This window comes from Agelaius phoeniceus, chromosome 1 (assembly GCF_051311805.1).
Source record: "Agelaius phoeniceus isolate bAgePho1 chromosome 1, bAgePho1.hap1, whole genome shotgun sequence".
Classification (NCBI taxonomy): domain Eukaryota; kingdom Metazoa; phylum Chordata; class Aves; order Passeriformes; family Icteridae; genus Agelaius; species Agelaius phoeniceus.
This window is the reverse complement of record NC_135265.1, coordinates 68,530,358-68,558,043: the sequence shown is the minus strand read 5'-3', so window position 1 is coordinate 68,558,043 and position 27,686 is coordinate 68,530,358. Positions and strand designations below refer to the sequence as shown.

General features: G+C 46.1%; 1 long non-coding RNA gene across 1 annotated transcript; it reads right to left on the bottom strand.

Moving 5' to 3' along the window:
• On the bottom strand, window positions 1-27,616 carry LOC143694483 (uncharacterized). Its single transcript, XR_013182972.1, has 3 exons — window positions 27,292-27,616; window positions 7,242-17,133; window positions 1-4,040 (listed from the first exon to the last, which is right to left on the bottom strand). It is a non-coding gene; the product is annotated as an uncharacterized LOC143694483 (long non-coding RNA).
• Window positions 27,617-27,686: the final 70 nt, after the last annotated feature.

Here is a 27,686-nt window from a genome sequence, read left to right as displayed (position 1 = left end):
TTTCTCTTGAAACATTTTTTCAAGCCAGCTGCAGCTGCATCCTCCATCTCCTCAAGCCACAGCCTGAATTAGTATCCATTTAAATTACTAAGACAGATATCCCAAGTTTTATGTTTCATGCTTACAGCCAAGCTGAGCAGATGTGATGCATGTTTACAAATGCAGAGACATTTTGGGAGTTGCCCTGTTTGATGTCTGGACTTGTTTTGTACACACTCCTCATATTGCTGAGAGTTCTTGGAGGAGGATCCTTCCATGGTGACTTTACTAAATGAAATAAAATTAAGCCTCCTTCTGTTTAAGTCAAAGAGAACTTGGCTTAAAGCTTTTTTTCTTCCTTTTTTCCAGTTGCAAGATATCTCTTTAGCCTATATCTAACTGTGTCATCAGTAATTAGGCATGTGAAGGAAATCAATCTCAACAGGGATGTAAGATTCAAAACCTGCCAGTAAGCAGTAGATAACAACTCTTTTTAAGCACAAGCTCTTAAAATTATGCTTATTAGTGGAATACAGTTTCTGAGTCAAACTCCCAGATAACCTAACAATAATTAATTTTGTTGGAAAGAATAAGCCTGAACTGTTGTGCTGACCATAGAAATACAAACCACTAAGATAAAGCCTGGACAGAGTTCCTCTAGGCTGGGAAGTATGAACAGCAGTGTGACAATTGTGAGGAGGGACAGCAATGTAAAAAGCAAACATACCAACAAAACCCAAAAAAACCCTCCTAACAGAAATTTAGGCCTTACTGTCAACCAGTAAGGAACTCTGTTCCCATTAGCCTGGAGATTCACAGTGTCCTGACCAGGTACAAATCACAAGGACCACTTTGGGGGAATTTGTTTTCTCCAGCGATTGTTTGCATCAAAAAGTTTTCTCTGATAGTTACTGGAGCTAAGATTTCTCACCCAAGCAGACAGGAAAACAAGGGAAAGCATGGATATTTTGTGTACTATTTATACATGTACTTCCATATCTCTGTACACACACAAACATGCAAACGCTGAGAAGGTCAAATGTGGAGCTGAAAAGAGGCAGTGTCCCTTCTCTGGTTAAATGTCTGCACACATAACATCAGGTTCAAACACTGAGGTGATGTAAATTGGAAATGCTTTGTATAAGTCAATAGGGCTAGGCCATTTGATGTTCATCCAAAATATCTTCTCTAAGTATGTAGGCAGGCCATGCCCTAAATCTGAGCAGATCCCCTGGGTCAGAGGTAATCAATTTTACTCTTTTTTTCCTTCCACCTGGAGCTTATTAATCCATAAAATTCTGAAACAATGAAAACCCACTGCAGTGTATTATTAGATTTTGAAAAGTCCTGCATTCAACAGTTGGAGTTGGAGTTACTTCCAGGAGTTAGATCAACCAAGTTGCTCTAGCAACACAGTTCTTGAGATGCAGTCAGCAAACCAAAACTACAAAAACAAAGAACCCACAAATCAAGCCCACAAGGACAGGCAGCTAGTTCCATTGCTTCTGACAGCAAGGTAGTTTAAGCCCTGCTTTCATTTGGCCATGTGTGTCCTTAGTGATTTTGAAACTGGGAAGGACCTATTAGATATTTTGAATTGGGGTACTGCCAGTAGCTATTGCTTTCAAGACCTTTACACAGTGAGATGGGAAGAATGTGTCCATGAAATAGATACTGGAGCCTGTGTGTTTGTGCATGTGTGCATCAGCTTCAGAAGGAAAAAGGCCTGAATGAGTTAGATCTGTAAACTTAGCTCCCTTTGGGAAAACTCCTCCTCCAGAAACCTTCTACTTTTTCAGAAAACACACATTCTTATTATTCCAGCTCTCTCATATATTTTATAATTCTGACATGCAGTGAGATCAGTGTCTACATTGGCATGAAGGACTCCTGCAATTATGACACAAATGAGGAATAAAATATCAAGACTGCTGCACAGATACACAAACTGATGTGTGGGAAGGTTTAACATGCTGCTTAACATTCACAAGTAAGAGTGCAGGTGTACCCAGATACATCTCTATTTGCTTTTATAGTTTTCACTTAAAGACTTTATTTAGTCAAAATTCTTCTATATCACTTGGAAGGAGGCACTTGGAAGACACTTGGAAGTTGAAAGGACGTGACAACACTTTGCCTGTCTGTTTCCATCTTGCATCCATACCCTGTGATTTCAATTCCACCTCCACATTGGGCTGAAGTGGAAGATAAACCAGCTGCCACTCCAGAGCATCACTCTGATAGGGAGGTGAAGACATTTGTGGATGAAGAGCAGCTCAGAGGACACAAGCTGACCACTGGTCATGCTGCATTGCTTGCTGCACCCCTTGACTCTGTGCCACTTCCAGACGTGCCTTGTAGCAGGCTCCATGAGCCCTTTTATCAGCCCTGACCCCCAGAAATTGCCTGTCTTTGTGGTTTTAGAGCTCCCTACTCACTCCACAGCTGGTAATGGAAGCAGCCCGGCATCTGGAACAATTGACAAGTCCTTATTGCCTCCCACAGAGTGGGGTGTGCCTTCCCATCCATTTGCTCTCTGGACCAGGGGTGTGGGAGGGGACAGGGGTCCTTCTGCACATGGCAGCCGTGGCAGCCAAGCTCAGCTGGGAGGCGCCTGCAGCTCCCAGGTTCAACCCCTCCACGTCCAGCAACTGGAATTTCTCAGATGAATGCTCCTGCCCTGGAACTCACTCCCCTTGGCAGCTGCTCAGACCTTGAGTCTAATAACCTTCAGGGCACCATACAAACTTCATTCATTTTGTTTAACCTTTGATTAACTGGGTTTATTCTACAATTTTCTCTGGGATTGAGGCCTCCATGGCAAACAGGAGTGAGAAACAAACTTCTTAAGTATTTCTGCTAAAGACAGCAGGGCAACAAGGTACCCCAGGCTATCTAAACCAAAAAACAGTACTGAAATGTGTACAAGAAAACAACCTTAACATTGATAAACCTAAAAACACTGTCTGTAAAGAGTTGACTGCCTCTGCTTGTCTCTTTGGCGAAGAAAACATTTCAGACACAGAGGAGGGATATAGCAAAGGGCCAAAATAAAATGAAGAATTAATCTCTTTTTTTCTTTAATTTGTAAAAACACCTGCTATGCTAAGGATGCAAGAAAAAAAATTTCTTTTCTCTCTGAGCAAATGCTAGAGCTGCTGCAGAGCCATTTTGCAATTATGAATACAAAAGCAGGTGGTTTATCTGGTAGTCAAGCTGTGGGTATGATGAAAGTCGGAAGACTGTGGTGCTGGCATACGCATGATTGCCTGTGCTGCAGCTCACCCAGTCTCTCTTTATTTTCCATGTCATGATTTTGTCATGAGGATTCTGAACCCCTTGCCTGTGGTTTCAGATCATCTCCTGCCTCAAGTGAAGGGACTGCCTCAGGGAAAGACAGCCTAGCTAAAGGCTCACGGCCTAGTTGCCAGGATGAAGTAAGGGAGGGGAGAGGTTTAAAGGATTTTTAAGTGTTCCCTGTAATTTGACAATTATTAATCATGTTCCAGCTCTCTTAGTGCCTCCATCTCCTTCATAACTTGATATGTACCTGCAGAACTCCAAGGGTTTCTATGGAGCTGCATAAGGTGAAAAGAAAAAACCTTGAGTTGTTCCCAAAGCACTTCAAAAATAATTGGCGTGATTGTGGTGTTGAGGTTTGTTGAGCTTTTTCAAAAATCCTAACAATTTCTGTGGCCCAAAGCAGGGTAGAGCTGACTTTCAGAGTCAGCATGGTTGGAGCACGTTGCATTTCCTCAAAGATAAGAGAGAGAATCATTTCACACTTTGCCCGGATTTGCAGTAACACTGGAGGTACGTGAATCACAGCGATAAATGTTGCAACGCACAGTGGACTCCTGATTCAAAGTCTTCCCTTTATGAAGCTTTCCTATCTCTAAGAGAGGATGATGTAGCTCTTGGGTAGATCCCAGATGTGGGATCCCACTTCAGCACAAACCACACTGAGACCTTTGTGGCAGAGATGAGTCCTCTCTTCCTGGCCAGACAGTGCAAACACAGCTCAAACCTGCTCCTCACCTTTGGGTCAGACCTGGTGAGACCTGGAAAAAGGAAGAAATGAGCACTAGAACTTTTTCTGCCTCAGCCATAGAAAAGGACAATCTGTGCATGGCTAACACCTGTTAACCCAGCCATTAATGGTCCATGCACTGGGCTTTCAATTCTGCATATTTTCAGTTTGATCCCCAGTAAGGCAAGGTAGCATCCACCACAGATATGGCCTCAGTGTTTTGGGAGAACCAGGCAAAATGACTTCAGAATCTAGATCTGCATCCATATTTTGTAGCTACTGCCCAGGCCTGCTTTACATTAATAGTTTTGGAAAACAACATCACAAGAAGGGAAAAACAAAAGTTTCCTACTCTGTGTGATGAAGATCCCACTTGGGAAATCACCTCCCTCACTACTCCTGCAAACAAGATGCCAGGCATAAATATTTTACCCAGATGAAAGTAAATACAGATCCTTCTGCTAAACCTGCAGCTCCAGACAAACAGAAAAAGGCTTAAATGAAGGTGTGAGACCAAAAATGAACTTCAGCAGCATGAGTAGGCACAGTGTTAGGGAGCACAGGGAAGCAGAGGTGAAATCATTTAGCAAGAGTACATGGTGGGAATTTAAATGACTCACAGGAGCAGCAGCTTTCATTATTTCAAACCACTGAAAAACACCCTTGGTCCCCACACCAGGGTGTGGCTGCACATATTGAAGTTGTCTCAGGTTTCAAGTGGTGGAGGCATCAGTGGGGCATCTGGGTACCCCTGGGACTGCTCCCTGGCCCTTGATTCCCAGGCAGGGTGGCAGGATCTGCTCTGGAGGGCTGCCCGCATTCCTGATGTTTCAGGCAAGCCATGTGGCGGGGGAAGGCAGCCCCCTGCCCGGGGTGCACCCCTACAGGGATCCACTGGCAAGGGGATCAGCCTGTGTGCTGCTGTGAAGACAAAACTTTGATCTTTCATCTTCTGAAAAAAGTAAAGTGCTGGGAAGGATAGAGAGGGGAGAGGAGGTCACAGAGCATGTAACCACCCAGAGATATTGCCCACCACCTGGGAATCCCCCGAGCATGGGAGAGGGCTTCCTTTGCCAGAAAGCTCAGCCAGCTGTTTTCCCAAAGGGCTTGTTGGGGTTACAAGTATCTACACATAACAAGGAGCATCTTTTAGCCTGCTCTGCTTTATATTAAGGGCTTAGTAAGCACTTTCTTAATTAATTTAGTGACATCTTTCCTTCATTTCCCAAAGCCAGTCACCCACTGAAATTACTGACCTTAGTAAACACCAAAAAAAGAGTACCATTCTTTTCACAGAAAAGCTTGGCATTAGTTCCCACTAACAACTGCAGAATCCTTATGGAAGAAGCCAATTAAGCAATAAAGCACAATAAAGTACAGCCTATTACACTAACATAATAATTCACACCTACAGTATTGCTACTAGAATCACACCTGTAGTGTTGCATAAAGCCAAAAGCCAGGAACTGTTAAAACAAGCTAGCCAGTTTATTATTACAATATAATTTCTGCCTGGAGGTACACTGCAGAAAAGATAAAATATTGGTATGTGCTCTTATTAGAGTGTGAACAAAAATCTGGGGTTTAAAAGGGAAATGAACAGTGGTTTAATAGTAAAGTCCGATGGAGCTTGATTAATTTAAAACTACACAAAGCCAAATGCTGAAAATTAGCTAGTGGGGTGGGAGTCTGCAGCAGAACAGGAAAGGAGTGGATGAGGTGACACCATGGCATCTCACATCTGGTCTGTGGCCTGCTATCATGGGGCAGGTATTTAGCTGACCTTAACTGAAGGACCTCATTGAAGCCAACAGAGCTATTATGTACATAGAGCTAGCTGCTGGGCTGGAAGTAATTTGATAGAAAAAAAATTAAGTGCTTAGTCTAAGTATCTAGCATGCTTTCCCTTTGAAACATCCCCCAGTGATAACTATCATAATTATACTTCCTTGCTCAGGTTGGTTGCAGAGGAATTAGGCAGCCATCACCCATTCTTGCTCTGTGAAGAGTTTCAGCTGTGTTAAAGGCATGGGACATAGCACTACCCAACCGTGTCAGCAGAAGGTCATTCCATCCTAAAGCACTCCTAAACAGGGAAGAACTAAATCTAAAAAGATCCAGACAGTAGAGACCCCCGTCTTATGGCACTCCCCAGATAGTTCAGAAAACAAAAGAAATTTGTTGTTTTCTTACAGCATGAATGGGGCTGGATGTTCCCATTTCCCTTGGTTATGACCCTAATTGGACCTGTTCCAGGATATAAATGCGGGAATGGTGCTCTGGTACTTGGGAAGTACCTTTTCCATTTAGAATTGTGGCCGGCCAGAGAGCAGATGTAGCCTGCTCCTGCTCCAACACCTGGCAGGTTCTGGGGGCTCCTGGGGGAGCTGAATGCTGGCACTCAGTGCACCTGTAACAGTGCCTGAAGCTGCCCCTGGCATTACAGGCAAAATAAAGGCATTGCCATTCCCATGCACTGGCTAAGAAACCTGCTCCTTACTGTGGGCTCCCTTGGCAGGCTGGGGCTCTCTGGGCTCCCTTGGCAGGCTGGGGCCCGCAGATTTTGCATCTCCTCATGGCACTGACAGCCCGAGGTTGGTCACCTCATCCCTGCTGTCACATCCTCCTCCTGCCTGGCCTCCCTGGCCCCTGCTTTCCTGGCTGCCTGACGAGCTGCCACACAAGCAACCTTCCCTTCCCTTCCCAGTGCTCGGACCTTGTCCCCAGGTGGCCCTGGGCGGCGATGGTCACACCAGATCTGCCGTGTGGAGGCTGCAGCCTGTCCCTGGTAACACTTTAACTCTAAGCAGCCAGGCAGGCAGGTGAAAGGTCGGGGTGGTCCCTGCATTGCCCCTGCTGACAGAGTCCATTTCCCTGGTGGGGCACGCCAAGGTCCCACGTGCAGTCAGCCTCCTCAGACCGGGTGTCCATCCTGCCCACGTCCTAGGTGCATTCTGGATCCCAAGAGTACCTTTGGGACAACAGCTGGCATGATGCTTGCCCACCACCAGATGCAGAGCACTGGAGGGCACTTGACCTCAAGCCATGTCCCTGCACCCTAGCTGGCCTCTCAGATCTCCAGACCATGCCAGTCTCCAGGAGTTCATGTGTGCCAAAACCCAGGGATCCAGGCACTCCCTGAGGAGCTGAACATAGAACCTGGTGGAAACCCCATAAATTACAGCCCACAGAGTTATTTGGGATTACCACTAATTAGTTAAAGAAACATTACCCTCTGTGATTTCCATGGAGACTCAGTGGCCCCAGCCTCCACTGCTTCTCTTTGGAGCTGAGAAGTTATCAGGGGCACTTCCCTCAAAACTGGGTTGAATTGCAACATTTTTCTGTGGCAGTGTTTGCTTTGGTCTGAGGATTTCTGTGTGCAAAACAAACAACAAAAAAAACCAAACCCAAAACACAACAAACAAGTAGATAATTTCTAGGAACAAATTAATGTGTTTAGGGACCAAGTTGGAAGAAGGGGGTGAGGGGAAAAAAAAAAAAAAACAAAAACAAAAAAACCAGTGAGGGACTTAAGAAATGCCTGGAACATGCCCAGAGCTTGTCCTAAAGTGAAATGGGGTGAAAAAGGGTCAGATATTTTTCTTTCAAATTTGTATTCTACCTGTTTAAGTGGCTCCTTGAAAACTTGTAACAGCCAAAAGTGTGTTTCACTGCTCTGAAGTAAAAGCAATCTGGTCTTCCTCTGGTGTTTTTTTATGAAACATCCGTTTACAAAGGTATATGCTGTGCTCTATTCATCTCCCAAGCAGCACTACTGAGCTACCACACATACATACAATTATTTCTAAAACCTAGGAATACAGGGGAAGGGGAGTAACATTCTGTACACTCTTTTTTTTTTTTTTTTTCTTTAAAGAAGCCATTTCTAAAGATGTGGCAAGGGGGGAAAAAAAGCGCAGAAAGACACATTTTATATTAAAACCAGATGTGGAAAAGGGGGAAAAAAATTAGGTTTGTGCCAACCGGCATCAAGGAGAATTTTTGCGTTTCAGCTTCGGAGCTGAATCTGCAGCACGCCGCGCCACATGCTGATATCCGTCAGTGTAATGACTACAGCATCTCAGCAGCATAACACTCCTGCCAGCAGAGAGAAGGGAGTTGGTAAACTAAAATCAACCTCCTCTCTCTGTCTATTACGGTAGAACCTTTTGGACAGTTAGTGAAAACTGGTTCAAACTGTGCTGCCGTCCAAACTTCAGACCCATTGAAAAGCCTGCCTTGGCCCCAGGCCAAAGTCCAGTGTTTTATTACCAGTCTCATGTCTTTCTCTCCCTTGCCTTCCATTACCCACTTATTTTCTTTAGCTTTTTATTAAAATAAAAAAAAAAAAAAAGTATCCTTCTAGTACAAGTATCTTAACAAATTCTGGTACATGTCACAGACCTCGTTAATTGATTCCACATCCAAAACAGAAGACTTGGGCTATTTTTGTTGTTCAAAGCTGTACATTGGCCAACATCCTCTGCATATAATTAACCCCCTATTTCCATGGAATCTCTGCATTAACTTATTACAGACTCGGCTGGTAATGAACTCCTGGGAGAAGTCCACACACAAACATTGGCCATTGGCTTTGCTGCCCACGTGGACTAAACAAAAATTAATCTCATCTATTTGGTTATTCATTTGGTGTCTTTAAATTGGAGGCATTTTTCTGCTTCGTTTGATGCACACAAAGAAAGAGGGATCTGGCTACTGAACTTTATCCAGAAACATCCATGTGTGGAGCAGATTAATGGGAACTTTTCATACCCATAATAGCTTTACAGCAGCGAAGTAGAACACGCAGTTCTCCCTGGGTGAGTATAATGCTCTGGGAGACAGGGAAAACAAATGTGGCTAGAAGACAGTAATGTTTTGCTCATCAAGTGCTGGATAGTTTAGACATCATTAAAATGACGTGTTTAGAACTGAACCTGGGAGGAAACTCACATTTTGTTAATGTGGGGGTTTTTTGTTTTGTTTTGTTTTGTTTTTTTTGTGGTGCACTCAAACTTTTGGACACTGAAATAAAAAGAAGGATGTGACAGATAGAGATGTCCCAAAGCAGCTGCTGGTATCAAGTGACCACATGTAAAATGGTAAAAGGGAATTGACAGGCAGACTAGTAAGGAAAAGAAGTGGAAGCAGCAGGGATTACTGACTCTACCCGCTTCTCACTGGAAATGGTGTTTTCTAAATAAAGAGAACAGAACAGACATTTTTATATGACTTATAACTTAACTGGTAGCAACCATCCAGCTGAAATCCCAGAGAGCACAATCCTTCCTTCTCCAGGCTTTGCACTGACCACAGCTCAGCCACCTTACTGCTGTGCTTTTCCCCATGGGATAAGGCAGGGTAAGAATAGCAGTGTCCTCTGGAAAATGCTCTGAGAGCAACTAGAGAAGAAGACCTTAAGTGGATAATTCTAAATAAACTGACTTCTCCTCTGCCTCCTCTCTACCTCTCAAACTCTGTCTCAAAAAGAGGGTGGTTCCTGGGTTTTGGTTGCAGTCTTCAACAGCAATCATCACTATACCATGTGGGGGTTTCTCTGCTCCCTTGGGCTCACATGGAGGTGTCCTGAAGAGGTGTCATTGGGACTAATGGTCTCTTCTCCCTGCCATGGACATAAAAACTGATTCTTGGCATTAACTGGCTTTGTCACGTCAAAAGCATCAAGGTCATTCCATCTGTGCTAAGGAGCTTCCTCAACCAGACCCTTACAAATTCATGCTCTAACTTTTGTGAACAGTACTAATCCCATTTCTTGCATGAGATCCAAATGTAGCAAACCTGCCTTTCCCGTAAATGCCCCTCCCTGCCTCTCATGTGATTTTGATTCTATTTAGAAAATACTCATTACTTGGAAAGGTATTTATGCAAATTTTCAGTTCAGGGTGTGCCATGTGCTGTGAAAAACCTCAGTACTGCCTAAGTTACCTCCTTGTACAATATTCCTGCTGTTGTAGGACATTGTGGAAGACAAGCAGAACTGGCCACATGCTTCAGAGCCCTCAGGATTTCCCCTGACAAGTGCTCCTCTTCCTGCAAGCCAGGGATGGAGCCCCTCCAAGACCAGCCCCTCAGAAGTGGCCTGAGCAGACTGAAGGACCACATGCAGCACAGCCCATTCCTCACAAGGGAGCTGCTAGCCAGGATCAGTGCTGGACAAAACCTCTGCCTTTCTCTGCAATGCCATCATTTTCAGACTGAGCTTTTCAGGCTCACCTAGCACTTGCTCAGGTGATAAAAGGTTGAGGTGGCAATTCCCTGTCTAACAACACCCTAGCCAGCTGGATTAAACTTCCCTGGCACTTGTCTACGTGCATCAAAGCCTTGCAGATGAGCAAGGGCAGATGGGTTTGGAGGAAGGTGAGCATGGTGGCCCAGCTCCTTCTTGGAGGCATCTCTTCCCTTTCCCCCTGACCTTTCCAGCCAGCATCCCCCCAGGGAGCAGGGCTGAGGCAGCAGCCAGCTGTTCCCTGCCACATCCCCAGCAGCTGCTGTCCCCTGCCACCTCAACATCCCACAGGCATGGTGAGCTACATCAGTGGGAGAGCAGCCAGGGGTCACTGGTCTACAGCAAGAAGCAAAAATGGTCAATGTGCCGTCAAAAATGGTCAATGTGCCATCTCTGCAAACAGGCTGGAGCCCCACAGTGCAGGAAACACACATGGGTGAAGCCCCTCAGGGAGGAGGGGACTACCTGCCCTGCACCTCAGCCTTGCAGAGGGAGCAGCAGGAGCTGTGTACCTTGTAATACCCGTTTCAGATGCACCTGAACAGAAAGCATTCTAAATTGCTGAAGGGCCTGGGAAAAGAGAGAGCATTCACAGCCATGGCCTTAAGTGCTCTTCACCTGAAAACCACCTGCTGAGATGTTGCCATGACTCTCATGGCAGTGCCTCCAGGGTGGTGTGTCCTGGGGTGACATTGCTATTCATCTCCTGCAGTTTGAAAGATGAGCAGCAGGACTGTGACTGGGTGCCCCGTGCTTTCTGTGTCATTTTCAGGCTGGACAGGGAGTGGATAGGCTTTGTTCATCCAACAAAGGTCTCCAGTCACTTCTGACAGGCTGCTGCAACCTACTGGCTGACATCTCCTGCCAAAAAAGAAGGAGAGCAGAAAGCAAAGGGTGTACAGAAAATAGAAATCAGGCTTGAGGACAAATACCAAAGCCAGTGAGGATGTGGCTGAGACCCACCCACTTCTGCAAAGCAGCTTTGCAAGTTCTTTTGCCACCAGTATTTAACCAGTCAACCAGTTCATCTAGTCAGCTACGTCAGCAAACACCTCTGCTCCAACCACACCACTCTGGTCCTCCAAGCAGTTGCTGCTCAGCCCTGCTCAGGCACACCACTGCCAGCTGGAAACACACTGGCTCAGGTGCTGAAGCTGTGCAAAAGAGCAGCAAGGCACAGGGGATCAGCAAGCTGCTGGAGGATGACACAAGTTCACCAACACAGCTGCCCAGCTCGCCTTCTTCCAGGCACAGGGTGCCTTTTCCCAGGAACAGGGTGTCTCTGGCTACATTACAGAAGGCAGAGCACAGCTAAGAAGAGGAAGCAAAGCAGAAGTGTCACGTATGCTCGCTGCATCAAACCCAGCATCTGAAGGACACTGATGTCATTGAGTGTACATAGATAATTTATGCAGGCAAACACATCAGCTGGACGTGTCCAGGCCCATGTTCATTACCAGCTTGGAGATGAAGTTGGTGGGATTCCTGCAGTGCTGAATTACTTGGCTCATTGCTAGCACACATTCTCACATACGAGTTTTTGCACCAGAGTGCAAAAAACATTGTGTAAGAGTTGTGACTTTAAGATCAGGATTGCACCTAATCTAGCAGTCTTTATTTCACAGTTCCCATGAAAACAACAGTGTGATTGCCCTTTATTCAACATTTACTAATGCTTCTAAAATACTGGGAAGAATTTTGCTAATCATCCATTTCCTTACACTTCACAAAGGAGCTGAAATAAACCCTTAAAAATTAAAAGACGTGCAACAGCCAGTGGAGGTCTGTAAGCTGCACCAGTTAAGTAACCAGCCAGCAGATTACAGCACAAAAACCTTTTCAAAGGGAACTCGATAGCAGAGCATCGCTGAGAACTCTATGAATTGAAGATCTCTGAGTTGCCTCTGAGGGACAATTTTGCTGAAAGTCAGTGAGACCCTAGGGAAGAGATTTAGGGAATTCACTTCTCATTCAGCCTAAAGTATTCTCAAAGCAACTTGGATATCCACACCAATATCCAAAGCCTCCTGCTCAAGCACCCAAAATTCAGACCACCCACAGCTTTCACACACATTCAGGCCCCCAAGGAGAAGCGAGACTTGTCTAGTGGATCCAGAGTTTCCCACTTCTCTGCTTCTCATATTTCCTTACTCCATGGAAACTACCCTCAGCACAGGAGGGAGCTGCCTGTATTAGCAGGGAATGCAGCCTGGAGAGGAAGACGAGGAGAAAGCAACTCCTACTGCTCTTCAGCCAGCCCCAACCATCCTGCAAGCTTTGCAAGGCTCTGCAAGGAAGACCATGAACCTCAGGGAACCTGTGGTGCATGTGATTGCCAGGTGCCATCTTCCCAGGAATCTGGTGAAGGGCCAGCTGATGGAAACAGTGACCAGGCAGCACACTGGAAACTCTGGGATTTCAAAGGCTTCCTTGAAGTTTGAAACTTGATGGCCTCCATCACATGCTTCCCAGTCAGACTTCCCAAGATCACCATATATTGTTTTTCTTTACTCTTTATGATGCTCTGGACGAAAGATACCAATCCAAATGTAATCACAGAAAAATAATATTATAAAAAGTCCCAATAAGCTGTTGGGACCCAGTAATTTCTATGAATTACATTAAGTTCAGGAAAGAAAAAACAGGAAATTGACCTACAGTAAAAGCAGACAATGCTGTGTCAGGAAAGAATAGAACTTCCCTATTTATCAAGCTGGGAAATGTCAGCTGGGGTTTTAAAACCCAACCTTTATGTGTCAAAAATGTAAAACTCACAGCAGAGCCAGGCTTCCAAAAGTTTATCTACACAGTTGCAAGCCTTGTATAGACATGACGAAGTTCTAGCAGCTCAACAAATACCACAATTTTTACAGTGAGTTATTCAGGCCAGCTCTGTGAATATGTATTTAATTTTCAGTTTATTTTGCTTTAGATTAAAATTGACTTTAAAATCAATTATTCTGGTTTCAAACCAAGTTGTCCACTTTGTAACAATTTTAAACTTTGCTCTCAGTCGTGGAAAATGACTTTCCCACAGAGCAGAGGACAGAACAAGTTTTATTTCACACTTTTGTTTATTTGTGAACTCCTGTGTGGAGCTAGTCTTATTTTAGAATAAAAGCACTCATGCAGGGACTCAAGTAACAGGAGATTTAAAGCTCATATAATTATTTCTGAACATTTTGTGTGTACACCAGCTCTGTATCACAACACCCATGCTGTATGCCAGCTCTGACGTCATGACATAACTCGTTGTAATAGATTATTTGGGGATTAAAACCAAAACAAACAGGTATTATAAGGAAAAAATATTGCCACATGAGGGCATGCTTCGTCTCTTTCAAAAGCTTGCCTTTTCAACTCAAATCTAAGTCAAGTTATATTTTAAGACCAAGTTTTAGAAAAAGGAAAACTCAGGTTTTATTTATGATTTGCTAGGTTTGTAACATACCAATTAAGTGCAAAATTAGCACAAACTTTGAAAAGAAGCATTCTTTGCTTCCATCCGTGGTCACACTATTTTCCTGTGGTGACAGCAGCATGCACTTTGGGCTTAGGGCAGAGGAGATGAGCTATCTCAATGCATAATACTCGTGTTCTGTACCACGTTGTACAAAATGAGCACAGCACAAAATCCAAACACAAAGTTATGAAAGACATAAATTTCACCTTTTGCCCAATGGGAACAGCTTCCCAGCCGACCAGGCACGTCAAGGCAGAGGGAGGCACCTCATACTGTTCTCTTGCAAAAGAAGGGCAGGGTTGCAGGGTTCCCCAGGGTTTCCCAGCTCCAACACACCACTGGATCAAACTCCTCCCAGAAAAGTCTGAGTCTGCAGCCCCTTGACCGTGAGATTGCTGCCAAACCTGCAGCAGACCTTCCTGGGGATTCCTCAAGTCACATGGTCACCCCAACAAAGTGGTCCCTGCTAAGTCCCTCTTTTAGGCAACACTACCATCATCAAGCTTTCAGAGCCTACCAGGTCATTTGTGCTAACAGCTCAGAAATTAATTAGGTCTGCAGACCGTACTGCAGACAGGCAGCAAGAGGTTAATATGTTCACCTAGACAGCTGCTCCAGAGCAGGAATCCTCAAGGCCACAAACATTCTCTGGTCCTGAAAGAAGGATTTTGGACACATGGTGGAGCACAGTGATTAATTAGGAATCCACAGCATCCAAGTGTTTGAGTCACTACAAGTAATTTTTCTTCTAGTGAGTCAGAGTATCTGCATATTCTTTCTTCCTGGAGACTTGAGTACTTAAACATGCAGCATCCCACTCCGGTATCACATCTGTGTCATGGAAATGATTTCACAAAACATTAGGATTCTCCCAGCTAATTCTGTTCTCTAGTCTATATCCACTGATGCTCAACATGCTACAGGATCTGGCTTGAGGTGATTTGTTGAAATCAAATGGGAGGGTGTTTTCCCACATTCCAGAGGAGCAGGGTCACACACAGAGTTCCAAAGCCTGCCACTCACCTGGCCTGGGCTCAGCCATTCCTGCCAGAGGAACACCAGCTCCTGGAGCCTTTATCCTTGGCTGATTCAGGGAAGCAGGAAGCTGCAGAGGCTGTAGCTCTCACAGCACACGGCTGCACAGTTTTAGAAGTCTGAGCGTGTGCTGACTAAGATGTTCACACTGACGATAAAAGCCAGCTCACAGGGGAAATCTTTCTTCAGTTTCTCCCTTTATCCAAGAGATGTAAATTCACTGTGTGTGTCTTTCACCACCGCACCCATGCTCCAAGCTGACTTCATCTGGCCACAAAAAGACAGATGAAACACGAGTGCTCCCATGCTTGTGAAGACAGGTGCAGTAAAAGCCTTTAGGTGGAGCAGTAAGTAAGTTGAGAGACGGGCTTTTAATCCGATGATGTGGAAAATACTGAATTCCCACATATTTTTGTTGTTGTAAACATCTTTCAATCATAAAACTGAAAGATGCCAGGCTTTATGTTCTCACTATAAAATATCACAGGAAAACGCACTGTGTATTAGATGGGAGCATCACAGGTATTCTGTGCTACTGGTGACTACAGTTTTGCTCTTTCTTCTGTGATTGTACCAAAAGTAGTTTTGAATTTATGCCAGAGCACATACATACCTGGACATTTGCATTTGCACTATGCTCCTGGAGGGGCAGACCTGAAGGAACAAGAACCTTGGTTGTTTAGGCAGGGATCAAGTTTCTCCTTATCTCCTTTGCCAGGCCATGAACTGCTTTTTCATGCACCTCCTGGCTTCTCCACTAGCTTTTGCACTGCAGCCTGAACCCACCCCTCCTCCCAGGCCACCCCTGCTCCAGAGTCCTGCAGCTCCTGGTGGAGCTGTAGCCAGCCACCCCTGCCAGCTGGCTTTGGCTGCTGCCCCTTCCTCAAGGGCTTTGCATGGCCAGGCAGTCAGCAGGACCCAGAAGGGCTGCACTGCGATTTGCTAACGGGTTGGAAAGAGAAACTGGATCCCCCAGAAATAAAAGCAAGGGCAGGGATATGATCAGGCTGTCCTGCTGAGTGCTAAGGGAGAAGAGAGGTTTCCTGCTCCCTTGCCCAGCCCCTGGTACACACAGCAGCAATGTTATCTGCACCTCTGAGCATCCCAGGCTTGCCTGGCATTGGGAGATAAAGGAATTCTATCATATCTTTAAAGAGGGACAGGCTGCATGAGAGGTGGCCTGTGGCCCCATCTCAGAACTGGCAGGAAAAGGTCAGCGAGTGTGTGGGAGCAGGAGTGAGGGACACCTGAGTCACACATGGTAAGAGCAGCCTGGCACAGGCACTCACCCAGCTGGGGCAGCAGGATGGCCCTCCCACAGCTTCCTCTGCTGAGCAGAGTTCTGCACACAGGAATGAACTCCAGCACCTGAGGAACAACCTTCCCATCAGGCAGGGAGGGAGGTGCAGAGAGCAGGATGAAAGGGACTGTCAGCCTGAAGAGCACACAGGGGAGACAAGTAAAAATGATGGAGCTGAGCCAAGTAAATTAAAAAAAAGAACAAAGTGAAAATAAATACAGCAAAGTAAAAAAATAAATCCATAAAAATAAAGGGGAAAGAGAAGTAGCCACTTTTCTTACTGGCTCCTGCCTCAGCAGCACAGTCCTCTCCTAACTCATGGAAGGACAAGATGGGTCTCACAAGGCTTTTTCCCTGGAGGAACATCACCCAGTGGACAGATCCCACAGCAGGAGCCTTTTGTGGACAGCAGAGGAGCTGACCTCCACCCAGAGTGGCCAAGGAGGCTGCCCCACGACCAGGTGGGTGACAAAGGGGCCGCCACTCTCCCTGGGTTCCTCGGACCCATCTCAGCCTGACCCATACCACCATTTCAGAGGTGGCTTGGCTGGGAGTCAACAGGAAATCAACACCCCTGTCAAAGGCTGGAGCAGCTCAGAGGCCACAGCAAGCTCATTGGCAGAGCTACTGCCACTACTACTCCCAGGAAAACACAAAAGGGGAAAATACTTCTTTTTTCAGTTCACGCCCTCCTGAATTAGGCAGGACAAGGACATTTGACATTCACTTGCCCATCCAGGTGGCCTGTGCACATCCTTGTGGAGGAACAGTATAAAATCTTCAGGGAACATAAGAGGGCACTGGAGATGTCCTTTTTCCTATGTCCACGGCATTGGCTGGCTCACCAGCTTCCCCAAAACACACTGGTAGGATACATGTAGCAGGAGAAGGATGCAAAATCTCCAAGTCCTTGATTTCATTGGAGCTTTGGTGTTGTTTCTGACCAGCCACCACTTCAGCAGGTGGCATTCTAGCCTGTATGCCAGCATGCACACTTGGAGGTCTCTCTGCCAAAACCTGCCCTTTCTTCACATCACTGCAAGCATGGTCTGCCTGGGGGGGTTCCCTGAAAAGGCCTGAAGAGAAAGGGAAACAGCAACATTAAGCTTAAAAGGCAAAACACAGCAGGATTCAGGCACTGAACTTCCTTTTGTGCCACTGAAATTTCCATCCAAAGTCCCAGCAAAGGCAGGTTATACAAGTCAAACCTGCCCACACACAGGCACTGCTGTCCCAGGGACTTTTGCCCCACTCACAACAATAAATCTGTTTGCAAAGCACCAGCTTCCTGCTCCAGCTTCATCACTTGTTGCAGCATCAAAAAGCCCCCCCCCCAGCTCCAAGGCTGCCCCTTGCCACTCATCCCCTCTCCTGACTGGAGCCAGCAGGACAAAATCCTGTCCATCCAAAGCATCCCCCGCTGCTCCCCTGACCGTTCTCCTGCAGTGGTTGTGGCACCGGTGGCCCTTGGGAAGCCGCCAGGCTCCACGTGGCCATGGCCAAGGTGCGAGCACGTTTTGCCTGCAAAAACCTGCGGCAGAGTGGCAGCCAACAGCTGGGCTGAGAAAGCTGCTGCTGCTTGCCAAGTCTACATGGTCGCCATAAAACAAAATATTGCCAGGCTTTTCATGGAGTAAGAGCTAAGCACGAGCTCCCACTTCAGCCCAGAGACAGCCGCGCCTGCTTCTCTCTCTGCAGAGGAGAATTCCTCTTGGACTGCACAACAGGCATAAGGGAAAGAGCACACGGCAGCAATCATGGGAGAGTGGCAAGCAGCCATCCGAACTGCTGGTCACAAAGCTGTCCAGCAGCTGCAGAGAGAGGAGGGGGGAAATGAGCCAGAGGGGGATGGAGTGGAGGAGGAGGGGAAGAAGCTTCAAAGATAGGCAGATTAAGGGCAGCCCCTCAAATGAGTCAAAACTCACTGAGACGTGGTTACAACTCCCTGTTTAGCAGGAGGCATCCACAAATTAATAAAAAGGAATAAAACCTGGACAGCTAGGAAGTCGTAGTTAATCAGATTCATACATATTTAACAGGGACATTCATCTGAATAGAGGCCTGCCTGTAGTGTGCTAGAAACAAGTCACAGTGCCTGGGAGGCTCACACAGAAAGCTTTGCTCCAGGCCAGCATGAGACAGAAAGGCAGGGGATTGTTTGCTGTGCTCAGGGAGAAAGCAGCCCTGATGTGAACAGAGAAGATGCACACGCTGGTGAGGTGCAGGGCAAAGGTTATCTCCCATGCTGGTGAGGTGCAGGGAAAGGGCATGCTCTCTGGATCCTGACCCAGGAAGGACAGGATAGACCATGCTCTGTTTCACAGCTGAAACCCGCCTCCTGGCACACACTGCGGGGACAAGCAGGGCTGCTGCCTCTGGAGCCAGGGCAGCTGAGCTGCAGCCCAGGAGACAGCACAGCTGCTCAGGGGCAGCCCCAGGAAAAAGCTTTAGCTCTTGTTTTCTGGTCCAGAGCTCTCACTGTCAGTGCAGGAGCACAGATTTAACAAGAAGCACCAGAAAGCTTCTTGAAACATGTGCTGGGATCATGACTGACGTTACGAGGATGAGGGATGGAGGGATCACATCTCCTTTAGTCTCTCTTGCAATGGCCTGGATCTAGGCATGGACTTGGGCTATTAAACCTATTGCCACACATCCTGGTGGGTCCTTTGTGAATTCAAGCCTAAGAGAACCACGCTGCATCAAACCACATAACATCTACTGCACCTCTGTCTGGGCACTGGCTGAACCAATGCCCTTGCACAGGGCTCTACAATGGCATGTCCTGTATCAGAGTTGTTCCGTGGGCAGCCCTCAGCAACCTTGGTGTTTGGTGTGAATCCATTAGTATAAAAACGGAAAACCCAAACTGGGTACCACTGGCTTGGGAAGTGTCATCAAACAGGGTTCCCCCTGCCTGCTGTCCTCCATTTTGCAACCATATGGAACACAAAAGCAATTGTTACTAAGGTGAGATCCCTCTCTGTCTGGCACAGCCTGTCGCAGGAGTTCTGCAACCCAGGCTGTGTCCTCACTGACACCTGCTCAACCTCAGAAACCCTCCAGGGGTTTGCATAAGCACAACTGGCTGAACTTTCCAGTGAGACACGGGAACACAGACACTCTCATCCCACAGGAATTGCTGCAGCCCTGCTGACATGGAGGCTTGTAGGTGGTGTTTCCAGAGCAGATTTCCCTCCCTCCTCAATGTGGAGGCTCTCCCTTGGGGCAGGAGCAATGGCTTTGGTCCACCCTGTCATCTGTGGCAAAAAGGCATCAGCCAGACAAGGAGAGGCTCTTATCGAACAGATGGGAGGCAGGACATAGCTGAAGAAAAAGTGGGGTGCACACCTACAGCACATGACAGTAGTACGTGATATGTTCCAGAGATACGGGGAAATTACGGTTATGAAAGAGACAGGAGGGGAAGGGAATGAAAAAAAAAAGCCTTTTGGCCCAAGTCCAGGGGGGAAGGTTCATTTCTGTCATCAGACTTAATGGTTCAGCCTGGGGAGAAATGCAAAAGGCAACAGGTCCTCCCTTCCCAGAGAGGGAGAGCAGGGTCAAATGCAGCAGCACCTTTCCTCTCCCTGTGCACACCACCTGAGGCAGGAGCTGTTCTGAGCTGCCATCAGAGCTGGGTTTACAGAGAACAGCAGTGGCCTGGTGATCCCTGCATCGTGTAGGGAATCAGAAGTACTTTTGCCCCAGGCCATACAGTAAGCTCAGTAGGAACCAGTCTTCATGCATCAGATATATTACATGGATGCCACATATCCCATTTGGCAACTCCCTCACAGATTGCAAGCTTCTGGACAAAGGGACTCCAAACTCTCTGGATCTGGCACAGCACTCACTGGGCTTGAATTTAGACATACATTCTTGGCCAGCAGCCCCGAGCTCTGGGAAGGAAGCATCCTTTTTCTCCCTCTCCTCCCTCCTTCCCACTCCTGCCCCCGGACGGAAGGCACATTGGATCACTCCTCTTTGTGAGTAAGGGAGTGCTCTTCTTCTGAAATAACACCCTCTGCATGGGCAGCTCTGCTGGTCCTGCTTGTCTCAACCCACCAGGAAAAGAAACCTCTGCTGCAATACTGTTGTGCTGGAATCAAAACACATCACAAAATCCAGCTGATTTGGTCAGGATTTTCCTTAAGGAGCAAATCAGGAAAACAAGGAGTTCCTGGTAGAGTGCGTTGAAACATTATAGAACATGTTTAAATGCAGCATAGCTGCTTTATTATTCCTATTTCAAAGCTACTTTACTTGTAATTTTTTCTCCTTGTATTGCATTAGGTAAGCTGCAGAACTCAAACTAAAGCTTCCAGTTATTAAAAAAAAATGTTGGAAGTAAGAAAACTGAAGATTTTAAAATTTGCCAAATCAAATCTGAACAGTAAAAATCCTTAATAAAACCAAACCTAAATATCAATCTTCACCCTTGTATAAATATTAAACATTATTTGAATGCAGTTCTCAGCCTGTGAAATCCCCTGGTGTAGATAAGCCTTTAGTACTAGGTAGGATGACAAAACTGCTGTACAGTGTAAGAAGCTGCTATTGAATTATTGTAACTCCAGTAGGGGGTTCTACAGCAAGTACAACATTTAAATTTTTGAAAACATACATATATTCTACCACCAATAAAAGTAGGCAGCTAGGAGAGAAGCTATCTATACATCATTATTTACAGGTTTAGGAGTTATATAATCTTAAGTGACATTTCTCAGCATTCATCCTCCACACAACTTTTCAAAACAGTCAAACAACTTCAGCATCCTGTTAACTGTATTCTCATGTGCATGTCTTCAGTCCCATTGGTCTCACAGGTGTAAATTAGGGCAGGATTTGGCCCATGATATCCATAGCCCAAAAGAGTGACTGCAAATCCTTAAAGGAACAGGGGGGAAAAAAGAGACAACAGCCCTAAAATAATTAATGAGATTAGAGACAAAAGAAAAAAAATTATGTTGACTAAAGCAATGCTATATGTTAGCTTGACCCTAAATAAAACCTTAGATACTGGCTGGTACGTTCTCTGTTGAAATCACTGAACTGAACACTAAAATAAAAGCCAGTTTGGAGGGGGCAGCAGCTTCAAACCTACAGAAAGCAGCTTTACATACCAACCACAGGCAGCAAGTAAAGATCACTGTGTTTGAGCAGAAATTGCAGGAAGTGTGTGGGTGGCAATAGCCATCCTCCACACTAGAGTTTAGTGGAGGACACTGTGACCATTCCTGTGGCTGGTCCAGGAAAATATCCATGCCGTGGTGAGATACACCGCCAAGATGCTTCCCTGCTTTCCAAGGGCTCAGCAGCTGGACTTGGGATGAGCCTCTCAGATTTGCCAGGGCCTGAAACAAAATTAGACGAGCCAGAAATGAAAGGTGAGATCTTGGACCAAGTACAATAGATCTTGGATCCTGTACAAAAGTCACAGAGATCAGATGTCACCCAGTGATTAGGGGAAGTTGGGATAATATCAAAGAGAAGGTAGGCCAGCTATGTCAAGAGGAAGAAAACCCCTTCAATTATAGCCCAGATTCACAAGTCAGAAGATGCAGTTTATGCTCTTGACAAAGCTGAAAACTTCCTGTGACATCTTAAGCAAACTAGTTTGCTCCTCAATCCAACAGGATAATAATTTACACAGTCCAGAGCTTTCCAGTAACTGAAGTGCACAGACTTCTTGCAGCTCCCAAGGAGAAAAGTGCTCTTACCTTAAAACACAGCAACAAAACCCTCCCATCATCCATCTGCTGAGCACAGTGGGAATGCTCTCAGTGGGGTACCACACACAGCCAGCTCCCACGGATGTAAACCATATTTTAGTGCTTGCTCCTTAGTCCCAGCTTCCTATCCCTTATAACCATCTCTACCCACCACATTCTTCATGAATGGAAACTATTCCTATCACTATACTAGAAATAGCCAAGTAAACAGGAAAAATCCCAGAAGATTTGCCAGCAGGTGCTATGGGAGGGGAGAAGGCGCCGGTGACCAGCGGCTTTGGCAGCCGTGTAAATGGTACCAAGCACATCAATTTAGCCACCTCTCTGTTGAGAAAGTCAGAACCACAGGGATTCCTATTCAGAGAAGGCTTTCCAACACACTGTTGGCTCTTATCTCAACCCAGCATTGTTCATGCTATTCATCACAGGCCACGACAGAAATTATATCAGCATCAGCAGCAACCAGGGTAGCAGAATATTCTGCAAGGAAAAAAACAACCAAGAAAACCACCAGTGTTTACCATGAATAATGTCAGTTGTTCTACAGTTTCCAACTTCCAGTTAGGGTTATTTGGCTCTGAGTTAATGAAAGCACTTTGGGAATATCGGCTGGAAGGAGGGCAGCATCCAGATGTATTTGACAGGAGTAAAAACCTATGTAAGCCCTACGTTTCTTGTCTAAAAGTCACCACCCCAGAATAGCTTGTGATCTAGTTATTTTTATTCAGAGAAGAGCCTGTGCCTTGAGTTTGGATCAGAGTCCAAATTCCGCTAGAGTTTCAGGCGGTTGTTAAGGTAGGATGCTCCAATCTGGCCCAGTTGGAAACAGGATGACCAGTAAATTTGGGATCTCATTTAGAGTCAGGCTCAGACATTAGAGGTGGTCCATTTTTACAGGTTTGTGTCATACAATAAATGAGCAGTTGTACATGAAAAGTAGGGTTTTTTCCTCAAGAAAGGAGTAATTTAGGAACCATGTCCCCGTCTCCACATTTCAGGAAGGCTGCAGGTTGTTTCATGGATGCTGGGATGACTCCTAGTCTCACCAGTCGTCAGAGGTTACCATTTGATAAAGGAGAGCACGTTTCCCTAGCTGAAAATCGTAGTGGTGAGTACTGGCAGGTCTCTCTGTGTCAAAGCACTGTCAGCACACAGACACATTTACCATTAGGCTACACACAGTACTATAACTTGCTCTGTTTTGTCTGTGCATGCACCAAGGATTCTTTGACAGTTTTCTGTGTTTTGGGATGTGGGAAGCCTGTAGGAACTACAGGATCTCTCAAAAGTCACCTGCCCATTTTCTTCCTCCTTCCTCCCATTTATCAATGATCCCTTGAGTACAGGACCTTTCTTCATTGCCCCAACTGGATATTCTTGAAGATTTTATTATAACTCACTGGTTCAGCGTTAACCACAGAAGTAATAACGTAATAATTAATATCAATTTCTTGTAAATGCTTTGTTAGTAAATCTGAAAAATAATGATCTCTTAGTTACCTGGGCTTCTACCCCACTGTGTACCATCCTAGAGCCTTTGCTTACACAGGAGGCTGACACAGTTCCCAATGCACCATTTTAGTTGCTCTTGTAACAAATAAATACTTCACACATATTTTACACACATGCTTGGCACAAAATGTGGAGGTGCACATGCACATGAAACAGGACTAATATAGTCTATTCCAGTAGATGCATCCAGTCCCACACGTCTCCAGACCTGTAGGAGGCAATGCAGGAACTGTTTGTGTTCTGTGGGAAAGAATTGAGCCACTTTCTCTCCTCTCCTTCTTTTCTAAAACTCAGGGTAAAGCAGTGTTAGTAAAAGTGCTCTCTCTTAAACATAAGGAATGTCAGCTGGCTTAACAAGCACCACCCTTGCCTGCACTTAGAACTATCTGAAAGGCTTCACCTGACAGACAGGAAGACCTTGGACAACCTTTTCTAAGAACAGAGCAAGGGATAAAGATGCCAACAGCAGAGGATTGGTAGCAAGCATCTGGAATGGCTGTAAAATTTCCAACCAGCTCAGCTGTTTGAAAATAAATGCCATCCACAGCCTTATGGAACTGAGCTGGTACATCTTCAGACATCCCTTACATAAATCTCTTGTACACTCAAAGAGATTTATGATAAACACTTGCTCTTTCCTTAACCTCCAAAACCTTTTCCACCTGCTGAATAACTCAAGAGTCTTTCCTCTCAGCCAGCCTGTTCAATATCTATATAAAGCCTCTGGAGAAGATTCGGTGGCACCATAGACTGACTTGTCAGCAGTACACATATGACACCCATCTCCACATTATCTTCTTCACCTCCCATGCAAATAACACCATTACTCAGCTCTTCAAGGGCTTGACTAAGATCAGCAAATGAATGAAGTTGGCAGAAGCAGAATTGTTGCAAGAGCCTGGGCTGACGATGATACAGGAAAGTATTTTACACTTTGATAATGTCCATTGCTGGCATTAAGACTAACTGAAGATTTAATCTGAATTCCATCATCCTGAAAACCCCATAAGTGTTTCTGCAAAAGCTTCAATCCTTCAGCACAATTTCCAATCAAATAACTGAAAAGATTGGATTTGGCCCTTATGCTTGATTTCTACAACCTAATGGACTTAGAACAACCCATGCAAGAGTGCTTCTGGCCATTTACTCAGCAGCACAAGACCACCAAACAAGCTTAAGCTCTGTTCTTTGCTCTGTTGACTACTCAGTCCCAGCTTAAATTCAAGGGTTTGCTCTTATTTTCAAAGCCTTCATGACTTTAGCAAAAATTGCTTTAAGGGCATCCACACCTCTGGAACATGACACCATTGAAACCTGACAGTAACACTGCTCTGTCACAAAATAAATGCCCACTTTGGAGGGTGTGTGCACCAGGGACAGAGGTCCCCTGCTGCCTAGGACACAACCTGCAAGAGACAAACATAAATCTCAGAAGTGCAAGAACAAGAGAGAAACTCCAGGGTTTTTTTTTTTCCTTTCTCTGGTGCAACTATACCAAAACCATCAACATGAACAAGGAGCCCATGAGTGAGAGACTGGAGGAAGTCTGACTTCCAGGGGTCTCCACTGGAAGTTCCCTGGTGTCTGATGAGAAGGTGAGCTGGGCTGGTAGCATGTTGATGCTTCAGCACAAACAAGCTCTTTCATGTACTCATCTGCCCCTCTCTCTCAAACTCACAGAAGCTTCACTTTCAGGTCTGTATTCTTCTGTCAACAGGTTCAAACTTTTGGGGAGATGCGAAGGGAAGGCACATGGAATCACATATACAGACAGACACACATAGCATGAATTCATGAATTCAGAGGCTTTGTTTTACCAGGAAAGAGTTATTGGCAAAAGCACTGTATGTAAAAAACAGGAGAGGAAATGAGAAAGAAGGATGTCAAAGATTTCTTGTGTTCATTCTCATGAGCTCATAAAATGATTGCAGGCAGATAGATAAAGGTATACAGGAACATCTGAGGAGTCCTTGCTTTCCAACACACCAGTAACAGCCAGCAACTCAGAACCTGGAGAGAATCCTACAAACATTTCCAAATGACAAATGAGTCACTAATGATAATTAGATCTGACAGAAATTTATTTCCTCTTAGAACAAATCCAAAGATTGCTTTTCAATATGAGATGCAAAACAAGGCAAAAAGTTGAGATACCACCGAAATACACCTGAATTTATGTCCATAACTCACTGCTGCACAGGGAGAGGACGTTGTTTTAAAGTTGCACTTCCATGTTACTTTTTCATTTCCTGACCACTGCTCACTTGCAATGCATCTAGCTATGTTTAAATTCCCTGCCAAGGAAAGTAAAGCAGAGGTGCCCCAATAGGGGAACCAACCCCACATGTATCTATGCACTGTTCAGAATAAATGCCCTGACAGTGCAGAATTTTCACGATGCATCTAGAATTCCATGAATCCTCCAGCTGGTCTTGCCTGGGAGGAAAAATGTGCATGTATGAGCAGGGATACTGTTCAGAGACACCAAAACACGTTCATAATAAGACATCCTGTTTTCTCCAGCACAAAAATAAACCCATATCAGGCTTTTTTTTTTTTTTCTGACAACAACTGGCAGTAACTTTGTGCATTTCAAATGCAAGGTAGACAACTTTTCAAATGGTTAAAAGGTGTGTGAAGGTTGAAAAACTTGGAAGTCTTGCCAAAGTTGATAAAACTTTGCTGAAATTTTAAACAAAAATTTCCATGAAATTTTCACTGCAACCACCATTCAACTTGAAATCTGCCTAAATTTGTTCAGACCTTTGGGCTCATCTGACAAGAAGTGGCCAGACAAACCATCACAACTGAAACTTGGAATCACCAAAGAGGCCCATGCCAAGCCTCTGCCTTGGTGGGGTTATATCTCGTCAGGCTCTTCCAGTGCTTGATTCCAGCAGCAACATTTGGGCTGGCACGTCGTGCCAGAGAAACAGCATTTTTGTGTTACAACTGAGAAGAAAAGCAAAATAATAAAAACAAAAATTATGTCAGTTTAATCATTTGGTAAGGCAGCTAGCATCGTCATGGAAGTGTCCAAATTTTAGTGCAAACCATCCTCCTCCCTGTTCTCTCTCAAAACTCTTATCTTCTTTTCTTAAACCGACAATTCAGAAAGCAGCCAGAGTGCTGCTTCTGTTTTCCTTGTATCCTCTGCCACGCTTGCACATGTGCTTATCCAGTAACAGGCATCACTAGTGAAATGGGATTACGTTCCCCTGGTTAAGCGCATGAGCACAGCTCTGGGTGGGGCTGCTGGAGGATCAGCTCTTAATAAGGTGTCCAATTTATAATCTAGCAGGGCGAAGAGCAACTGGCTCTCAGAATGAATAGCTCTTCTGTCTCACCATCTCCTGAGGCTGGCTGCTGGGCCGGCCCGCCTCATCCTTTTTTTTTTTTTTTTCTTCCTCTCTGTGTTTCTCTGATGCTGTTATTCTTTTCACCAAGTTTTTGCTGGAAATATAAAGAGGAAGGAAGACAACAAGTACCCACCCGTATCTGGTTACACACTGCAAACTGCAGCAGGATGAACAAACGCCCTGCTGGAGTAACAGGCTACAAACCCTTGCTATTTACTTATTCCAAGAAAGTTTCGTTTCAGCCTAGGATCCTGCTCTCAGGGACCGCCTTTGTGCCCAGCGATGTCTTTAAAAGGGATGCTCGGCGCAGGACGGGACAGCGGGCACGCCCAGGGCCCAGGGCGTGCAGCCGAGGGCCGGGCGGGATGCGGTGCCGGGGCGATGCTGTCCCCGCCGCTGTCCCCGCCGCTGTCCCCGCCGCTGTCCCCGCCGCTGTCCCCGGCCCTGCCGCCGCTCGGTGCCCGCGGCCCGGGGGCGGCCCGGGCGCGGCCCCGCCGGCGCGGCGGCGCGCACGGCGCAGCGCCCTCTGGCGGCGCGTGGGGGCGGCGCGGGCAGCACCTGCCGGGAGCGCCCGGCCCGCCCCGGCTGCCGATCCCTGCCCCGCTCCCAGGGACAATCCCGCACTTACCGACCGGCCGGCGGGACACCGCCCCCGCTGCAGAAACACCCCGCGGGAAGGCCTGGCGCAACGCGTCTGCAAAGGCTGGTGGTGGCACACCCGAGCATCTCTTTTCTCCAAAGCGGTTCTCTGGCCAAAGATTCCCGCTGTCCCGGAAGGCTTGTCGCAGAGCCTCCCATACCTCCAGGAGGCACGTTTAATAGATTTCCTTTCCATGGCGATGAACTTTTGCAGCCTCTGACAAAGCACGCATCTGAAGCGTGCTGCAGTCAGGAAGGGCTGCTCCTCAGCAGTGACTGCTCCTTGCTACCCACCGTCCTCCTCCCTTTCTGTCTCTGTGCTTGCACTGTGTGGAGTAGAATGACCTGATTTCCTGTTTGCAGCACTTAAACAAAGCACAACAA